Source organism: Felis catus, chromosome B4 (genome assembly GCF_018350175.1).
Source record: "Felis catus isolate Fca126 chromosome B4, F.catus_Fca126_mat1.0, whole genome shotgun sequence".
In the NCBI taxonomy this organism is placed as follows: Eukaryota; Metazoa; Chordata; class Mammalia; order Carnivora; family Felidae; genus Felis; species Felis catus.
In genome coordinates, this window is record NC_058374.1 from 6983064 (window position 1) to 7004619 (window position 21556).

The following is a 21556-nucleotide window of genomic DNA, read 5'->3' on the forward strand; positions in this document are numbered from 1 at the left end:
GCCTTGGTCAGTATTGCGGCGCCTGGATGACTCAGCCAGGTAAGCGTCTGACTTGGGCTCAGGTCATGACCTCACGATTCGTGGGTTCGAGCCCTGCGTCGGGCTCCGTGCTGACAGCTTCGAGCCTGGAGACTGCTTCAGGTTCTGTGTCTCCCTCTCTCTCTCTCTCTGTCCTTCCCCAGCTCGCACTCTCTCTCTCTCAAAAATAAACATTAAAAAAAATTAAAAAAAAAAAAAAAAACCTTGGCCAGTATTTATGCAGACTCTTAACAAGAAAGGTCTTTGCTACTTAACATTCTACACGTTGCTCAGAATTTTCCTCAATATTGGGAATGAGAGCAGGAGAGCTCCTCTGTGTTGAAATTAGCTTATTACGGGGTCATATGTGACTTCATGGGAGCTACTCCACTGGGCGGCTGTAAGCATTTAATGAGAAAAAGCTTCCTTGCAGTTACGACTCTGGTGGCACAGTATCAGCCCTGGGGAAAAGGGAAGTATTCTTTGATAATGCTGTCCATCATTCCCTCTTTAATGCATTAAAATGTTTATATAACATACTATGTTTTCCTCTAGAAAAACGTATATGAAACATCTCAAAATGGTGGGGTTTTTGTTTTGTTTTGTTTTTTGAGCTAGACCGGGGGTGCAATTGGGGGAGGGGCAGAGGGAGAGAGGAGAGAGAAAGAGAGAGAGAGAGAGAGAGAGAGAGAGAGAGAGAGAATATCCCATGTGTGGGGCCCAATCCCACAACCCTGGGATCGTGACCTGAGCCAAAATCAAGAGTCGATGCTCCACTGACTGAGCCACACAGGCGCCCCTCCAAATGATGTTTTAATTATACATGAACAGATTTCTGGCAATCCAAATTTAACTTTTAATAAACCTGCACATCAGATCATGGATATAAAATGACAACCATGGGGAAAAAAAAAAAGACACATGGTTGCTATTTTATTAATTTCAAACATTATCATTAGAATAAAATCTTTCTTCCAGAGCGTGATGATACTTTTTAGCCTTCTCATCCCTTAACTGCCTCTCCCCACGTTGGATATTAACGCTAATTCATGCTAACGATCGCATCTTCAAACACTGACAAAGTGGTACCGGAGAAGAGAATCAAAATCTGCCTTATGGAAAGTAATTCTTAATGTAAACCGTGACGGGAATCCGGTTCACTTTTAGCTTCGGCTCCTGCTTCCTCACATTATTATAAAACTGATCACCTGCTACCTGGCGGTAACATGCAATCGCTCTAGTTACACTCCGCAGTCACAGCCTTAACACAATAGGATACGTCATGCGCGAAGACAGGCACTGGCTCAAGTTTGAGAACAAGACCAACAGTGAATAGGTTACACGATGCTTCCGTCCTGAATGCAGACACACAGCTACTTAATTTTTAGTGGACGCCACCGAGAGGGCGACCGATCCCGTGGTCTGCGTGTCGTCCACACCCAAACCAAACCTCTGCTCTCCGTGGCATGCACGAAGGCACATACACGCAAGAAGTCGAGCACGCGTGAGATAATCCTAACACCCAGAATTCCAGCCAGGTCTCTTCCCGTCGACACTACAATCCGGCTGAAGCAACAGCTTTGCAACCTCACTTCCCTTGTAGTGACGTTACTCCTACGATTCACGCCGGTCACAGCTCCCTGGAAAATGAATGCATTCTAATCAGCTCTCATGGTATTTTATTCCCCTGTTTCAATGAGGCGAGGACTTCAGGATGTCTCGATGTGCAGCAATGCATTGTTGAGGGGATGGCGGGAGCTGCACGATACTCGAGGACAGGCCGTGCCATCCAGGGCGGGGGCAGCAGGGAGCGCCTCGAACCGGCGACACGCAGAGGGAAGGGACGCTTGTCCGAAGGGGCCACCGCCGTCATGTTTGTTCTCCTTACTTAACAACCACCCACTTCCGATCCTGTCACCCACGTCGTTCACCTACCCCACCGTCCCCATCCCTGCCTCCCTCTGACTCCCCGTCTGTGCCCCTCCGAAACCAAAGACTCAGCTCTGCAGCATAAAGAAAACCACTGAGCCCAGCTGCTCCCTACAAGTTCTCGAATGACCCATCCCACAAAAACCGCCCTTGAACTCTAACCAGTCAATACCCTAATTCCTCTGCTCCCCTCCAAAACCAAACCTCAGCAAAGACCTGACTCTTCACTCACCATTCCATCCATTCAATTTCCGCCCCCACGACGACCAAGCCGCCCACTGGACCGCACGGCTGACAACGTCCTCTCTTAAACAAAGTCCTCTCTGGGCTTCTAAGACATCACTTGGATTTTGTTTTTCTTGCTTCCTTCTCCAGCCTTCTCAGTCCCCTTTCACTTCCAACGATTCAGGATTACTCAGAATCTGGTCCTGGGCTGGCTCGATTTTCTTCTCACTCGGTGGTCCTTCCGTGGACAATTTTTATCCACCCACGTGACTTCAATCACAGCCGTGCCCCGAACCGCCAAATTTATCTCTACAAACCACACCTCTTTTCTTTTTATTAGAGTTTATTTATTTTGAGAGAGAGAAAAAGCACGAGTAGGGGAGGGGCAGAGAGAGAGGGAGACGCAGAGTCCAAAGCAGGCTCCAGGCTCCGAGCTGTCAGCACAGAGCCCAACATAGGGCTCGAACCCACGAACCACGAGATCATGACCTGAGCCGAAATCGAGTCGGACCCTTAACTGACTGAGCCACCCAGGCGCCCCCAGACCTCTTTTCTGAGCCTTAGAATCTCAGATTCCACTGCCTGCTTCACAGATTTCCATGGGTTTCTGGAAGCCATCTCATACCTGTCATCCATCAAATCAAGCTTTGATCTTTTAGAGAAATATATTGATTTGTAAGAGCTCTTTATTTATGTCAGATATTAATTCTTTGTTAGATACGGCAGAGCTTTTGACTTTGAATATTATGTTCAACATGAGCCTTTTAAAACAAGGCATGAGATCCTTTCATGCAGCCACTAAATCTTAGAGTAAATTTCAAACTCCCAAACCTGGCCCGATGTCCTGCCTGACTGGCTCTCTCCTCCTCTCGCTCTCCACACTGGTATCCTCTCAACTCTTCCCTTCCAGTGGCCTCATTACCGGCCTCAACACCCTCCTCCGTTGGTGCAAAAACGCCTTCCCCCTCATGTGTCCCCAGCAAACTCCTGCCCTCAACCATAACTCCCTCATGGGTCCTCCCTAACTTCCAGGATCAGCTGTCCTGCCTCCTGGAGTCCCAGAGCCTTTCCGTTCACAGCCTGAACACAACGTACAATGACACGTCTGTACTCATTTGCCTAATGACAGTCCCTATCTGCCTGCCCACTCCATCCGCGCTCAACACACCCAGTAACAAATGCATACAGCAGGTGTTTCATAAAGTCCGTCACGGGAAGTAAGGGCGGACGGATCCGATGGCTTCGGAAACCGTGTCTGTTTTCCTAATCTCGTGTGGAAATACAACTTGTCGGATTCCGACGAAGAACCACCGTTTCCATGGATATTACACAGACCTTTCACTAAAATACGATTTAACGCCATAGCACGCCACAAGCGTGCACAAATGAGCTGCAGTTTCCTTCATTTGCCCGGCTTGCAACGGCTCATGTGTGATATTAAGTAATCATTTTAGTTTTCAGCTGTGGCACATACAACCCAGAAAGCCAGAGATCCATCCTTTTAATTAAGCTGGCATCATAAACATCTGAGGAGGTAGGGCAGACATTCGGCATTTCTCTGGAGCTCTCCTTCTGAAGGAGCACCCGCTGCAGCCCCAGGCAAAGGCATCACCCAGAAGTCAAAAACAGACAAGGTCGTGCGCATCCAGGCCTCAACTGCTCCCCTGAAGTTCCCAACAGCCTCCCAGCGCCACAGACAACCAAGACTTCCAAAGCAAAAGCCAGACAGATAAGAATCATTTAGGACATTCTCGAGGTAGAACTCAAATTACTCCACACCGTGTCTTTAAGAGCCTAGAAGGCAAAGACATTTCAAACGCAATCACTGCTCCCTGCTTAGAGACATTTTACCCAATAAAACGTGGAATTTCTCCGATTCTAGCACATTCTCTCCAATTCTTCTCTAGCTGCCAATATCTCACTCTACAGGCATTTCTGCGATCGCTTCAAACGCGTTCCTGCCTTTAAAGAATATTCCTCCAAAGAGTCACTTTTTTTTTTTCTCTCCACTAAGAAAAAACTTCCTACAGGTCTTTTATTAGCTCACGCTGCAGAGAAAGTGTCGGGACTGAATTGACATATCACAAAGGGCCAGGGCTCCAAGTTCAATGGAATAAGACACTTTTTTGTTAAAGACTTTTTTTCACAGGTATCTCTCTCCCACACATACTTGACTTATTTCTTTCTGTAAAGTTACTTTCTTTGCTGCAGCGAAATAGCTTCCGTTGAAAATTTTCCCAAAGCTTCCCTTAGGTGTAAGCTTTTAAAAGAAAGGGAAAAAAAACAAGCTTGCATAAAATTTACATTAACGTGCCCTCTGCATATATCTCATTGCATGAGCCGGGGAATCTTTAGACGATTTGCACAATTGCTATCTGTTATGGTTTTATTTCACGTGTGAACGTGCCTGGGACACAAGTGCCCAGAGACCTGGTCAAATATTAGCCTGGATTTTTCTGTGAGGATGATGTGGGATGAGATTTACACTGAAATCGATGGACTCTGAGTGAAACAGACTGCTCTCCCTCATGTGGGTGGGCTTCACCGAATCAGGTGAAGGTTTGAATAGCACAAGAGACTGACCTCTCCAGAGCACGAAAGAATCATGATGAACCGAAAGAACTGAATAAAGAGATAGTTCATGTTCACGGATAGGAAGACTGGATATTGTCAAGATGTCAGTTCTTCTGGAGTTCCTGGGTGGCTCAGTCGGTTGAGCGTCCGACTTCAGTTCAGGGCATGATCTTGCAGTTCGTGAGTTCGAGCCCCGCGCTGGGCTCTGTGCTGACAGCTCAGAGCCTGGAGCCTGCTTTGGATTCTGTGTGTGTGTCTCTCTCTCTGACCTTACCCGACTTGTGTGCGTGTGCACATGTGCATCCTCTCTCTCCCTCTCTCTCTCTCTGTCTCTCTCTCTCAAAAATAAAGAGGTAAACATTAAAAAAAAAAAGATGTGGGAAGCCTGGGTGGCTCAGTCGGTTGAGCATCCAGCTTTGGCTCAGGTCCTGATCTCACGGCTCAGTTCGTGAGTTCAAGCCCCGTGTCGGGCTGTGTGCTGACAGCTCGGAGCCTGGAACCTGCTTCAGAGTTTGTGTCTCCCTCTCTCTCTGCCCCTCCCCTGCTCAGGCTCTGTCTCTCTCTCAAAAAGTAAACATTAATTTTTTTTTTTTTTTAAGAAAGATGTCAGTTCTTTCAAGATTGGCTCTACAGATCCCATACGACCCATATGTTGGACTGCTAGGAACGTCTCTTAACCAAGACCCCAACAGTGAGGTCAGTTTCCTCATCCCAGACAGGCCTGTTACTACAGTTCCAATGTGACTAGTTACTATATCCCCTAAGACAAAGATTCTTAACCTGTGCCCATACAATTGAAAACACAACTGTTCCTTTCAAAGGAATCAACGTGGCATCTTTCCCCAACCCAGCAGATAGGAGACCCTGCAAGTCTGATTACAAAACAGCTACAGAGAGTTCGCTGTGTACCAAACACTAAGCCAAATGCTTTCGCACGCAGCGCCTCAGGGAGTGCTCCCCAAAAATCCAATGGACGAGCTATTCTAGTCCCCGTTCAACCAGTGAGACTCAAAGCGATGAGGCAGGCCTATGATCGGTCACAAATACACCAAAGAATGCATTTCCAACAGACAGGCGTCTCTCAATTTACATGCTATGTATAAAACGTCAATCTTAGAATAACCCCTCCAAACGTACGTATTGCGTAATCATGAGAATAAAACAGATGCGCAACACAAATTATTTCAGGAATCTAGGACATAAACACAATTACTCAACAAAACTTTAGATTCTGGGTCAGATTCCTCAAAACTCCTTCTGTGGGTCCACTTTAAAAGATTCATAAGGCCGGGTGAGTCAATTTTAAATGATTTAAAACAGAAGTTCCTGGGGCACCTAGGTGGCTCAGTCAGCTAAGCATCTGACTTTGGCTCAGGTCATGATCTCGTGGTCTGTGAGTTTAAGCCCCACATCGGGCTCTGTGCTGACAGCTCGGAGCCTGGAGCCTGCTTTGGATTCTGTGTCTCTGTCTCTCTCTAGGAGTTAGTATTTTTTCATTAGTATTTTTCAATAGTATTTTTCTGAATACTAATGAAACTCAAACTCTCCTCTACCAACAAGTCCTATGAAAACACTGAGATACTCTGAATTATCCCAAAGCGGAACGTCTTGGCAAAACAGAGACCTTGGAAAACATGCGCTTAACGACAGGATTGGGGCATCCGGGTGGCTCAGTCCGTTAAGCGTCCAGCCCTTGATTTCAACTCAGGTCACGATCTCACAGTTTGTCAGTTCAAGCCCCACATCGGGTTCTGAGCCGACAGGGCAGAGCCTGCTTGGGACTCTCTCTCTCCCCCTCTCTTCCACTAGCACTCTGTCTCTCTCTGTCTCAAAAATAAATAAGTATTTTAAAAAAAGATACTTAAAGAAAGCTAAAATTAAAACTAAAACCGAAGTCCCTGTTTACCCCAACCACCACACCTCATGAAATGTTACTTCCGTTAGAATGAAATATTTAAAAAGAGTAATACTTCGTGAAAACACCTCACTGAAGATTACTTTCTTAATGTACAGATCTGATTAACATGCTAATTACAATAATTAAAGGCATCTTTAATTACCCCTCACTGAGAGTGTGTCAGCGCTGAATGTGAACCGTAACACGAGAAATGCAACGCAACGATTCTATCTGTAAGCATCTGACTTGAGATCTGACATACTTACGATACGCAACGAAATCCCTCTCGCTACAGCAAAGGTGAAGAAGATTCAGAGTATGTTCTTCGAGAGAAGAGGCGTGATTCATACCTAATCAGTTAGGTCCAAACGTAAGTGCCAATAGCTTGCAGGCATTCTGTCGGCTGACCCAGCAGTCATGCCTCACTGTAAAACATGGCCCCAGATGTGGGTCAATTCTTTCAACCTGCCATTTTTCTGAATACTAATGAAACTCAAACTCTCCTCTACCGACAAATCCTATGAAAACATTTGAGATACTCTGAATTATCCCAAAACAGAACGTCTTGGCAAAACAGAGACCGTAGAAAACATGCGCTTAACAACAGGATTGGGGCGCCCGGGTGGCTCAGTTGGTTCAGCGTCCAACCCTTGATTTCAGCTCAGGTCATGATCTCACAGTTGGTGAGTTCAAGCCCCATAATCAGGCTCTTTGCCAAGAGGGCAGAGCCTGCTTGGGATTCTCTCTCTCCCTCTCTCTCTCTCTCTCTCTCTCTGCCCCTCCCCGGCTCTGTCGTGCTCTCTCTCTCTCTCAAAATAAATAAGCTTTAAAAAATAGGATTTATTATCCAGTTATCGTAGAATTAAATGCTTTCCATTACTACATTACATGAGAACATTTTTACCGACGGTACATTTCTTAAGCATGCTAGTGAAAAAATATTAGTGACATAGTTTCTTTTTTTTTTTCTCAAAAAATCAAAACACATTTTGCCTGTCTACATTACAATAATCAGTAGTGATCCAAAATTACAGGATGGAATACTGTCTACATTACAGGTCTGCAAGCTGGAAAACAGTCTCAACATAACCTCACTCTTTTACGTGTTTCTTCTCTTAGGAAATTTGTGCTCCGACAACTCCATACGGCAAAATTCGCAGATCGATTTCTCACCTGGCGAAACCAAGGGCAAAGGCCACAACAGATGCCAGGGTCCAACTATCGGGAAGCAACCTAGCCGAGCACCATGAACCAGGTGGGGCCAGCCCCGCAGAGCACAGCGCAGAATGGGAAAGACTGAGTAGGCAGAAGGGTAAGCTCACCAAGGACTTCCGGATTGCCAGAGGCAGCGGTCGGTTCTCAGTCTTACGCTTACTTGACATTGTGGACGGCGTCCCAAATGTCTCATCACTCCCTCCTCCTTACAAAACATTCCTCTGTTGGTGGAGTACATGTTTGTGTGCCTCCCCAAACTTCTTAGGTTGAAGTCCCAACCCCCAAGGTGACAGGATCTGACACCCTTTGGGAGGCGATTAGGTCACAAAGGGACAGCCCTTATGAATGAGATTAGTGCCCTTACGGAGGAGGCCCCGAGGGCTCCCCCACCCGTCTACCCAGCGAGGTGGCCACGAGGGGAAGCTGGCAGTCTGCGGCCCCGCAAGAGGGCCCTCCCCAGAACCACCCACACCGGACCCCTCATCTCAGAAGTCCAGCCTCCAGAAATGGGAGGAAGCAAGCCCCGTCGCCTCTAAGCCAGTCTGCGGTGCTTTGCTGCAGCCGCCCCAGCTGATCAGGACACCTGGCTTCCGGGCCATCAAGCCCTCTCGGTGCACCTCGCTGGGCATCACGCCTCCCCTCATCGGCCAACCTCAAAACACTGGCGTGTCCCAGAGCACAGTCCTAGGACGTCCTCTCTCCCTCCACCCGCTCCGCCCCTGACTGCTCTCATCCAGTCTCCCGGCTTCCAACACCATGCGCCGACAGCACCCGGCTCCAGCACCCACCAGCACCTCCCTCTGTGCCCTAGACCCACACGGACACCTTCCTCCGTGACATCTCCACCGACACCTCGCCTCGACACGGCCAAGCACAAGCGGTTGGTTCCCACCCCCGGCACGCTCTCCCCACACGACGTCCGGACCCCGCGACAAGCGACCTTCCCCAGGTGCTCAGACCAAAGGCCCTGGAGCCAACCCTGGCTCTAATGCTCTCTCTCCCGCCTTCCCACCACATCCCCCAACCCCCAGACGCAAGCACCCTGACACGAGCCACCAGCATTTCTCACCTGGATTATTCCTGCTGCCTCCCCAGAGCAGCCAAAATGATCCGCCTAGGACACAGGCCGTGACCGAGCTCCCGGCTGTTTAAAACCCACTGATGGAGAAAGGCCGGTCTTCACCACGGCCCACTGGGCCCTGCCGGCCCCGGCTCCGATCCTCCCCCGATGCTCTCCCCAGCGCGCACTCCCGCCCCGCTCCGCTGGCCTCCCGGGTGCTCCTCTTATACATCAAGGATGCTCCCGCCTCAGGACGCTTACGCTTACTGTTCCCTCTGCCCAGAACACTCTTCCCCCAGATATGTCCCAGGCTCGGTCCCACACTTCACGCAGGCCTCTGCTCAGATGTCATTCTATTCGGGAGAACTGAATAAATATGTTATAGTTCACTGCTTCCAAACAGGGAGCCTGGGTGGTCAGTCAGTTAAACATCCGACTGCGGCTCAGGTCTTGATTTCACGGTTCATGAGTTCTAGCCCCACGTCGGGCTCTGCTCGGAGAGCACGGAGCCTGCTTGGGATTCTCTCTCTTTCTCTCTCTCTCTCTCTCTCTCTCTCTCTCTCAAAATAAATAAATACATTGTAAAAAAATAACTGTTACCAGGAAAGCTTAATTTTTAGGATCATCATTTGATCTCACATAACTGGCAGCAGAGAATTCAGGCAGTTTGTCCAAGCTCCCTCAAAGGTAACTCAGGGCGCGTGGGGGGCTCAGTTGGTTAAGCGTCTGATTCTTGATGGCAACTCAGGTCATGATCTCATATTCGTGAGATCGAGCCACACAGAGCCTGCTTGCGATTCTCCCTCCCTCTCTGCCCCTCCCCCACTCTCGTTTATTTACTAAATAAATAAACTTAAAAAAAAAAAAAAGTTGGCGTCTCCGTCATGCCTCCCTCCTTCAAGGGTCCTCACCCCTGCTTCTTTCCGAGGCCGCCCACTGACAGGGGAATCTATCTCAACAGCCCTACACTACCAAAGCGGCAAAAACACAGTGGTTCCAAATTGCCTTCAGAGTCTGGCCCAGGGTGGAGTTTTCAAGAAGCAATCTGGTATAGTTATGTGGACTAGAACTTCCACTGAACTTCCACAGGAACCTGGGGGACGGAGCACGGGTCGGGGGAGCAGGGGAGAGTCTGGTCCCAGAGAGACAGCTCCCACCGAGACAAGAGATGGTCTACCCCCAAAATAAGGACTCCAGACACCCTTCCTCTTCTACTCGTGCGGGAGAAACACTTCAGTAATGAGCTCAGTTTGTATCAGTCTTGACTCACTAGGGATGATGTGGGAACTGATTACTATTCATTAGCTTAACCACAGCTGAGAAAGAGCTCACAGCTCCAAAGCGGGCAGTGACGTGGAACCCTGACCCTTGGGTGTCACCCGGGTGAAGTTCCCGCACATGACAAACAGGAGTTGCAATGACTATTCCAAAAACAGAGACACTCAGGCAATTAGCTGGCTCGATTTTTGTAGCCCTGACCAAAAAAAAAGTCTAATGAAGGTGATGAATTGCAAGGAACACTCCATAATGCTAGAATCGTGACTCAAAACCATAAATCAGCTCGTAATTAAAAGGAAACTGTCCAGAAAGAACCAAAATTATGGCACGGCTCTCCCTCCCCAGTGAAGAAAGAGCTGAGCAGTTTCGGTACCAGAAACAATAGCCGTGCTGGTCTGCAGGCAGGAGCCGCCCTAAACGTAGGAATATTTCAGCATCTATTTCTCCCCTCTCTCTGGCAAGACCTTCAGTAACTGAACAGGAAATTTCAAATAAGCCCCTAAGGTTTTGTCTTCTGGGATTTTTAAAACAAACCAACCACCCAAAAATGCTATGATAGCATATCGCAAAGTATTTCAATTTTGCAAAAGGATCAGAATAGGTATAAAAAAAAATGCTGCTTCTGTCACTGTCGGTAATTCATTCTGAGAGCTCGCTATAAACTCTGGCCTCTTTATTACACAAACAGAATTCGTTTGGATCACTGCATGTGGCAGTTTTTGAAAAAATCAGCTGCAAACAGAGCCCGGACAGGTTCCCCAAATTTTCTTCTATCAATTATGCGAGATCAAATTATGCTTGTAAAAATGGGAGTTTTACCAGTAGCAGTTATTTTTAAGCAATGAAATATAACAGATATTAACCTACGGTTTTCTTCCTGTTACGGCAGAGACCGTATTAGATGAGATGGATAGCTGTTTAACAACACAAAAACTATCACATCAGCCTTGGAAGCAGTAATTCTTCGACGTATGTGGGGCAAACAATTTATGCCAGATGAGTAGAGAGGAATAAATTTCCTGCTCATTTTGCCACCATTATTCCTTCCACGGGGAGAAGATCGGATAATTTGAGATTTGAAAAGAAGGGAGTAGATAATGCAACAGGACCTTATTTAAACATTTACTCTCACGACAGCCTGGAATTGACCTGTCAAAAACTCAAAAGCTCTTGCTGATTTTTTGTCACTTTACCCAGTATTTCAATAGCCCTGACACAGTGAACCGCTGAGATTTAAAACCAGCCCCAGGGGCGCCTGGGTGGCGCAGTCGGTTAAGCGTCCGACTTCAGCCAGGTCACGATCTCGCGGTCCGTGAGTTCGAGCCCCGCGTCGGGCTCTGGGCTGATGGCTCGGAGCCTGGAGCCTGTTTCCGATTCTCTGTCTCCCTCTCTCTCTGCCCCTCCCCCGTTCATGCTCTGTCTTTCTCTGTCCCAAAAATAAATAAACGTTGAAAAAAAAAATTAAAAAAAAAAATAAAACCAGCCCCAAATGGCATTCATCTGGAAATGTGTGTGTCTCTTCGAGTAACCTTTCCTAGTTACAACTCTTCCAGTTTTAGACTATTTCTTCACGGATACAAAGAGAAGTGGAATCTTTTCACTGCCATCATCTCAGGGTGATTTTTACGAGTGGTGATATAAGCACAGGCCCGGGGAAGAGCTGGACAGGAACCCGTCTCGTCTGGCCACGGTAGGAGTAAGACGGCACGGGAGTGCAGAAAGTCAATATCGTTCCCTTCTTCCCTCATCGCTGTTCCTTCTTCTGCCCGTTCGTGAGGATCCTGCCTGGACCGACAGAAAGTACCAGGATATCACAGACCCAAGAGCATCAGCGATATCTGCTGTCACAGAGGAGCGGGGGCCACAGAGAGGCTCTCTGCCGCTGCGGTCCGCGAGCAGCGGCAGGAACAAATCACTCGTCAGACGACTTGGTTTTCTTGTGACAGTTACAGGGAGCCCCCAACTTACAGACCAGTTTTTTAATGTTTATTTGTTTTTGAGAGAGAGAGAGAGACAGAGTGTGAGCAGGGGAGGGGCAGAGAGAGAGAGGGAGACACAGAATCTGAAGCAGGCTCCAGGCTCTGAGCTGTCAGCGCAGTCGGATGTGGGGCTCGAACTCACGAACTGTGAGAACATGACCTGAGCTGAAGGCAGGCACTTAACCATAGGTGTCCCACAAACCGGTTTTACATCAAGGGTCTGTTAATAAATCGCTAACGTGTTCTGAGTAATAGCAAAGTCGCCAAGAGGCCTGGCCTACCAGGGCAACATAAAAGCCTACATATATAAAATACACTGAAAAGCTTTTGAACTATGCCTAAATATCATAGAAGTGCCATCTACCATTAAGAACATTTCAATTTTTTAAGTTTATTTATTTATTTTTAAGAGAGAGAGAGAGAGAGAGAGAGAGATGGAGCAGGGGAGGGGTGGAGAGTGAGGGAGAGAGAGAATTCCAAACAGGCTCCGTGCTCTCAGCACAGAGCCTGACACGGGGCTCGATCTCACCAACGATGAGATCATGACCTGAGCTGAGATCAAGAGTCAGACACTTAACCAACTGAGCCACCCAGGCGCCCCCAAGAACATTTTAATTCCATTTATCTATGTCGAAAAGAAATTCCGGAAAGGAGAGAGTATGGAGAAACCAAAGGCAACAGTTGCTAAGGGCTGCCCGGTTACCAACACACATGATTCTGAGTAGGGTGTGAAAGAAAATAGCCTTCGCTATTTACATTTGACATATTTCATTTGTTTACTCGTCTGTACGTATTGCAGATAAGTTACAACTGATTCATTTCCCAACTGACTTAGAAAGCCCGTGTACGTTGATTAAAAATTGGTATTTCATGATGGGCACTAGAACGTTTATTGAAACATACCTGTATCTTAACGTTACGAAGATGCAAAGTGTGACCGATGGGGTCAAAAAAAAGCCACTGAAAGGACCTGAGCCGCCGACAATGTCACAGAGCACGTCTAAGGTGACAGGTAGATAGGGCTCCGGGTCACATCCTTCCCACCACCCGTGTTTTTACCACCCACAAGCCAAGAATGATTTTTATACCTTTAAATGGCTGGAAGAATCAGCAGCGCGTGACATGAAAATTATGTGAAATTCAAACGCGCGTGTCCCATCAATAAGGCGTGGTGTGCTGGACAGGGCCGCGCTCGTTTGGACGGCCTCTGGCTGTTCTCAGGGCGTGACAGTGAGCAGCGTGACGCAGACCAGATGGCCCACGGAGCCTAACTACTGCCTGTAACAGAGACCTCGGGCTGGTTCCTGCGGCGGAGCTCCGGAGGAAGCAGGTCGCAGAGGGGTGGGCGAGCGCCGGTTCGAAAAAGCTTGTGCTTCATTACATTAAGAAATGCTTTAAAGCAAGTATTATCATAATGAACGATAACCCTCCACTCATACAGGCCAACAGTCGTGACAAACAGAAAAAAAATCCGTAAGAAAAGGTCCAAAAAGTGAAGCAGGAAGGGAAAAAGAAAAGGAGGAGGAAGAGAAAATAATGGAAAATTAATGACAGGGAGCCTGGGTGGCTCAGTCGGTTAAGCATCGATCGGACTCTTGGTTTCGGCTCAGGTTACGATCTCACGGTTGGTGAGTCCGAGCCCCACGTGGGCTCTGCGCTGACAGTGCAGAGCCTGCTTGAGATTCTGTCTCTCCCTCTCTGCCCCTCCCCTACTCATGAGCATGCACGTGAGCGCTCTCTCTCTCTCTCTCTCTCAAAATAAATAAACTTTCATGAGCACGACACATGAGCTCTCTCTCTCTCAAAATAAATTAAAAAAATAAATAAAAACAATGACAAAGAAGGGAAAAAGAGAACAACGTGACCACTTGGGGACATCGTGTGCAATGTTCTCAACTGGCAGAGCATCATGGAGAGTGTTGTTACGCTAGTCCCAGCTAAAGGAGCCTGCCATTTTTATTGGGTGGGGGGCGGGGTGAGGGGCCACCAACAGAAATCACCAGCCCTGTCTCCTCATCCAGAAGCCCCCTCCCACTGAGTAGTAAAGACAGCACACTCCAGGGCGACAATTTCCGTGTGCTCTCACGAGTTCTACTCAAAATATCCAACGAAACCTCACTTGCTACTTCGCCACAGGTCTGTATCTGCTTTAACACAACATAAAAATAATGCTTTACATTATTTATCATCCTTCAAAGCAAAGCTCCAAAAGATGCACCACATCCGTAGTACGGCTTTGAGCATGACTGTCACCCAGGTCTGCCCAGTGAGAGGAATTCGGCAACATAAAAAGAGCCGGCGGCCCTCAGTTAAAGACGAGTCACACATTCAAAAAATTGTCCTAAACATCTATCTGCAGTGGTTTGGGGAAGATAACCCAACTCTTGCATGGAAAATAACTAACAAATGTTTGTTTTTTAAAGTGTGAGTCAAATGGATTAATGAGCTGGCAAAAGGTAAGGAACGCTCAGAACCCAAACGTCCACTGAAAGCAAAAATCTAGATGAAAGCTTGCAGCGGGGAGACCATCACTTCCCGGCAGGACATTTGCCCGACTCACTGCAACAGCTTTGTGGTGGAACCAGACAGCCGACAGGCACCAAGGCCCATGCGCTGCACAGCCTCCACAGCCGACTCTCCCCCGGAAGCCAAGCCCCACGGCGCACACCTCCAGGGGCTACATCCTGGGCGGGAGGAGGAACCGGAAATGACCACAAATAACCACCTCGCGCCAGGGGCCTGCGGGAAGCCATCTTGGGCAAAACCTTGGCGCTGACTTTGATGGCAGGTGTGAGTGGGAGGAAAAGGAAACATCCCCTGAGAATTCATAACCACAAACCAGCCCGTGCAACCCAGTCGTCCAAAACACCCGCAGGCCGAACATTTAATTAAAGTGGGTTATTGTCTGACAGAAGCAAACACAAATCTGTTCCCTCTGCAGCCCAACATTTGAAGACATCTCAAAGTGTAAGAAGATATGAGCTCACCATCAATCATCACTCAACAGTAACGATCGTTGTTGCTATTATGAGCACTATTGTTACATTGGGTAACATCTCTTAAGAGCTCACTAGGAACCCACTCCCCAGAATTTAGGACACATATTTATCTGGTGAGTCCTGACAATAATATTATAAGGAAGTACCCCTCATTGCTTCTATTTGACCAGTCAGAAAAGGGCCAAAACATACAATGTTCATTAACAAGATAAAAAGAAAAAAAATCAGACCTTAAAGATTTAAGATATTGGTATTACAGCTGACTCCCGAACAACACAGGTTCAAGATGCACAAGCTCGCTTACACACAGGTATTTTCTCCAGCATATAATGCATAAAACATACAAAATATGTGTTCGTCAACTTTATGTTTATCAGTAAGACTTCTGGCCAACCCTAAGCTATCAGTAGTTAGGCTCTGGGGAGCCTGTATGTATTTTCAACTAAATGGGAAGTCAGTGCCCCTAACTGGGGGTTGGTGCCCCGAACTCCTGTGTCATGCAAGACACAGGACCCTATAAAAATGACCAAGAACATCTGCAGCAGAGGCTGATGAAAATATGGGAGAAAAATTAACCAATGTGGAAGATATGGTCTATGAGAAATCTGTCTGGAATGCTAAGAAGAAAAGAAAAAGAGAGAATGGGGAAGAGGCAATATCTGAAGATAAAATAACGGAGAATTTTTCAGAACTGATAACAAGTAAGAATCCATAACATCAGTAAACTCAATTAAGCCCAACAAAAATAAATAATACATTTAATAAAAAGTAATAAAAAGAAAACTTTGAGAAACATTATAGTGGAACCACAAAACACCAGAAATAAGGAGAATTTTATAAGGAGCTAGAGGGGAAAAGATTGATTGTCATGAAAAGAATGATACTTAGTCTGACAACCGATGTCTCAGCAACCATGAAAAAGCCAAAGAGAACAGAATCACACTGTCAATGCACTACTAGAAAATACCTGTCCATTTGGCACTATATACACAGCAGAAATACTTCTTGGTGGTATGAGAGAAATGAAAACATTTTGCGACAAAGAAATACGGAGTTTATCAACAACGGCCCCGCCCCCACCAACTACAGGAAATTCTGAAGAACATACCTTTTTCAAAGGAAAGGGATCCCAGAAGGAAGATCTAAGATGTAAAACTGAATTACAAAAAAATAACGTGGTAAACATAGGAATAAATCTAAATGAACATTGACTACACACAACAATCACACCAAAAATTAAAAAATATCTAGAATGTCAGGATAAGGAATAGAACTCTCATATTAAAATGTGAGAAATTAAGGGAAATTTTATAACATGAGAGCAGTTATGTAAAAAGATAAGGTTGAAAATTAATGAGCTAAGACTCAATTTTAGAAATCAGAAAAATAAGAAATAGATTAAACCACCCAAAAACAAAACAAAACAGGAACCACAGAGCGCATTCACAAGGCTAAAACTGGTTTTTGAAAGCTAATAAAATTGACAAACGCCTGCAAAGATTGATTTTTAAAAAACGAAGAATGTCAAGAATAAAAAATGTTACATCTACAAATGACAAAGAACTTAAATAAGGTAATACGACAACATGAGCAACTTTTGCCAACATTCTTAAAATACAGATGAAATGCACAGATTCCTAAAAAACCAATGTGTGCGCAAAACTGACTCAAGAAGAAATCGAAAACCAGAATACTTCTATATTCTCTAAAGAAGCTGAGTACCTAAAGAAAATTACCCCTTTATACTGACTATGTTTCCTCCTTCATTAATCCTGATTTTTGTACACAAAATAATAAATAATAATAGAAAATTTCATCATCCTATATCTTACTCTAGGAAAAAATAAAGCCATCAGCTCAACATTTAATGACACTCTTTTTCACAAAGGGAAAAAAAAAACAAAGGCGTTTTAAAAGTATTTGGAAGAAGCAACTGTATGCGATCCATCAAAAAATTTAAAGAGAGTTCATAAATAATCGTTGACCAATCAGCACCTATTATTAACGTATTACAGGTCTGGTCCTGTTCTAGAGAATCACGATCTCATCAGCTGCCTAATATTCGATACACACTTAACTGCAACAGAATTCGGTTCCCTGGGGAATCCAGGAACCTGGATGCAATGTGACCCAGATGCCCGCATGCAATGTGCAGCCACCACTGTTCCCTGAGGTCCACGGCTAGTCCTCAGCAGCTCTGCCCCTCTTCTCAGTGGGTCCCCTGCATCTGGAGGGTTGCATGACTCATTTTACTCGACATAAAGTGAGGCTGTGCCTCCCCTAGGCTCTTTCTTTCCCATCTGCCCACAGAATGCGGCGAGGACATGACCTTATGAAAACGGCAGGGCCACCTGACGGAAAACGCCTGGGTCCATGAAGGAAGCACACAGCAAAGGCTGCCTGCCAACCCACACTGGACGGTGAGGAGAGAAATACAATTACACTGGATCACAGCAAGCTTCTGAGACTGCATGTTATCTGCCATACCTGTCACAGCAGCTCACACCCTATAGGTTTACCCTGATTTCCCTAATATATTTTATAAAAGAAAATAGATTCTCACTTTATTCTTAGATTACAATAATAATTCCTTAAACTTCCTGCAGCTTCTTCCATCCATAGTCATCACTTCAACAAAGGGGACAGGTCTGTAACGATGAAGAACCAATGGTAATTCAGCTAGGAAAAGGAGTAAACGCCCAAAGGCCTAAATATGCTGTTGGTAAGAGGAGAGATATTGACAGTTCACACCAGGGTTTCTCAACTTCAGGGATAATGACATTTGGGAACAGATCATTCTTTGTCGTGGGGAACTGTTCTACACAATGTAGGATATTCAGCAGTATCCCTGGACCTTACCAACGAATGCCAATAATACCCAAGAGGTATAGGGTTGTGGCAACAAAAAATTTATGTCCCGCCATTGTGACAATAAAAATTTTCTCCAGGTATTGCCAAATGTTCCCAAGGGGGGGAATCTTCCCCAGTTAAGAATCATTGGTTTAGACAGAGCAACTGGTAAATAGTTTCAATCAAATTTATTTAACGATGTCATTGCTGTCTAGCCAAATACCAGAGGTTCATTTGAGGCACGGAAAGCACATCGTGCTATTCCAGACCAGAGAGAAATTCCCAAGGAGGGACCAGTTCAAGATCTGCTACAAATGCCAGGAGGTGAGAACTCAAATGCCACAAGATGCCTACTCCAACTGCTGGCCATCCTGCGCCCACACCGACGGCGTGCCATTTTGCAGTGCGCCCTACCTTTCCAACTGGAAAGGAGAATATCCTCACTGTCCGATTTCCCCAAGCAACAAATGGGGTAGAAAGTTACAAAGGGTAATTTACTGGCATAACATTTTACGCGCTCGATACTGTAATGAGGTAGCCCGCTCGCAATCTGTCCTCATGAAGAAAAAGTGGTGCAAAGGATGGAAAGGAAGGATAACCCAGGAATCGCTGGCATTTAATCTGGGCAGACTCGGTCTTACTTTTTTTTCATAAATGCACCTTCCTTGGATTTATTAAGTTGCTGTGCACTTCCTGACGACATACTACTAACCCTGGAGAGGAAAACGGTAGGCCCCAGGCAGCTTTGGTATAAGAAGGATGTCAGCCTGGGTTACAAAGTGCTCCGTGGCGGGGGAGCAAAAGGTAAACCCCCCTGACACTATCCGTGTGGTTCCACGCAGGGTGAACATCTCCTTCTTGGCCTACCAAACACCTGAAACACCAAGAATTACATAACTGCCCTCTTTGCCCTTAACAAGAGGAATCCCGAGCTAAACACTTCCAGCCGCTATGACTGTGACATAAAGACGGGCCATTTATTGTGACATTTCAGCCAGCTACACTCGACTTTGCAAACTCACAGCCTCTCCCATCGACGGTGACTCGGAATGTTTCTATTTGCAAATCCACCTGCTGAGAATGGCAAGTGATTTTTAAAAGAGAATTCGACTAATAAATCCATCACATCATCCGCCGTCATCCAAGAGTGACTAACCCACCTGGGTTTATCCTGATTGACTCACAGCTCTGCCAGCAGTCGCTCAGCCACACAGAGCAATAAACGATCTCTCCGCAAGCTGTTATGATTAATCACCACCCTTCAGTTAAAGCCAATATCCCACTCACGTCATGTTGACAACAAGAAAAATCTGGTAATAAGAAATGGCTGTGCTTTATCTGGGCTGCAGATATATAAATTACAATCAGATTATGTAGATAAAATACGGGAGCTAAATTTATCCACAGTAACTACACTTGTCATAGCACTTTTTAATGCCTTTAAAAAAGGATTTATGTTAAGTGCTGGAGTGCGCGGACAGTCCAAGAAAGGCTTTAGCAGCTTACCCATTCAAATTACTTCTTTTCACGGTAGAAATCATTCGCAAAAATCTTTTCATTTCCCTGGCCCAGAATTGGTTTATGAAATCACTTAACGAAAGGTGGACTATCCTGAAGGCATAAACCGTGAAGCAAACTATACTCCTTCCTTCAGGCCGCCGACACATTCACCACAAACATGGGGCGCTGGTCATCTAAAGGAGCTGTGACCACTTTCCAAAGCAGCCAGCCTGCTCCTGGAGCTGCAAACAAGTCCTTGAGGAACTCAGAAGACCGTGGCCCACCCTGTCGTAAGATACAAAGGACAATGGAGCAGCAAAGATTGGGATGAACGGGAGTGTTCAAAAGCCGGAAGTGAAACAGATCAAATAAAGGAAAGAAGAATGTGGGAACCTGGGAACTCTGCCCTAGGTCCTATATCCTGGACAAGAGGCCAAAAATAGCCTCACGCTTCAGCTGTATAGCCTTCCATAAATACCCATCGATAATTAGCAAATGAGTACAGAGGAATTGCTGTGATACTTCTGTTCGAAGCTTAATGGTCTGTTGAGTTTATAGCTGGTAGCTGTCTCCATATGGGGCTGTCAGCATATCAAAATGATATTTACTGAACCTCACAGAGTAGAAAGTTAGACTGGGGTTATTTTTTTCCCCATGGCTAATTATAAAGCCCTGAAACGGAGATTTTAATTACTTACCAGGTAAACGTGCTCCATAACCTAATTTCAGAAGAAGAAAGACAGCATTAAAAGGACTGGAGAGCAAACGGCATAGACACGCCAAAATTCTGGGGTTGGTTCAGTGTTGGCCACATCGAATGGCGGAAAACGGGACGATGAAGAGCGTTCAGTCCACCCTGGAGAACTAACCTACACAGGACAGTGCATTCTGTCCCCAAACATAACCCGAGGCCGGTAAACCTGAGAGAATCCCCCTCCAATCGACCATTCACACCACCACCCTGCCAAGCGCAGAAACTTTGCGTCTTAGAAGTCATCAAGAAAATGAAATTTTACGACGCAGGGAGGACAATACAGCTATTCTCACTGCAGCACCGTGGACGACACAGACAAACTCAGAGGAGACACTACACGCTCACTAAATAAATTAGGCCACCCCCCCACAAGGAGCTCGATCTGCAAGGCGTGAAGGTGGCCACGATTCAGCGGAATGAAACAAGTCTCGGAAGTAAAACCACAGGGCTGTGACTTTGGTTTCTACCTTACAATACCTCCAGAAGCATAGCTGAATCAAAACAGAGCAATATTTAGAAAAATGTACATGTCTCAGCAGCTATTTCTGACAAGTGAGTTCTAAAGCAGAAGAAGAACGTTAATTTTTCCTCTATGTATTTATCGATTGTCTTAATTTTTATTATTTTGTTATTAAAAACAAAATGAGGGGCACCTGGGTGGCTCAGTCAGTTAAGTGTCCGGCTCTTGGTTTCAGCTCAGGTCATGATCTCATGGTTCATGGGATCAAGCCCCAAGCTGGGCTCTGTGCTGACAGTGCAGAGCCTGCTTGGGATTCCCTCTCTCTCTCTCTCTCTCTCTCTCTCTCTCTCTCTCTCTGTCTCTCTCTCTCTCCCTCTCCCTCCACCCCTCCCCCACCCTCTCTCAGTCTCTCTCAAAAATAAATACATAAACTTTAAAAAATCGGGACGCCCGGGTGGCTCAGTCGGTTAAGCGGCCAACTTCAGCTCAGGTCATGATCTCGCAGTCCGTGAGTTGGAGCCCCGCATCGGGCTCTGTGCTGACAGCTCAGAGCCTGGACCCTGTTTCAGATTCTGCGTCTCCTTCTCTCTGACCCTCCCCCACTCATGCTCTGTCTCTCTCTGTCTCAAAAATAAATAAACATTAAAAAAATTTAAAAAAAAAAAAGAAAAAAAAGAAAGATTCCCCTGAACCCCATTAAAATTACTATGGGATTCAAACAGACATACAACAGAACATTTAGTAAAAGCCTAATGCAGAATCGCTGTCTATCCATTAGGTTTTACTCTTTATTCCAAACTAGCATTGACCTTCAACAG

At 46.1% G+C, this 21556-nt stretch overlaps 1 protein-coding gene across 14 annotated transcripts in view; it reads right to left on the minus strand.

Moving 5' to 3' along the window:
• The window catches only part of SFMBT2 (Scm like with four mbt domains 2), a 227691-nt gene that overhangs the window by 128762 nt on the left and 77373 nt on the right, over positions 1–21556 (minus strand). The window contains exon 1 of one of the 14 annotated variants that reach the window (XM_045060848.1): positions 7966–9422. The exons of the other annotated variants lie outside the window; for them this stretch is intronic. The gene's annotated coding sequence lies outside the window, so the exon portion shown is untranslated. Of the gene's footprint in view, positions 1–7965; positions 9423–21556 lie in introns of those variants that run through there. 14 annotated transcript variants of the gene reach the window in all.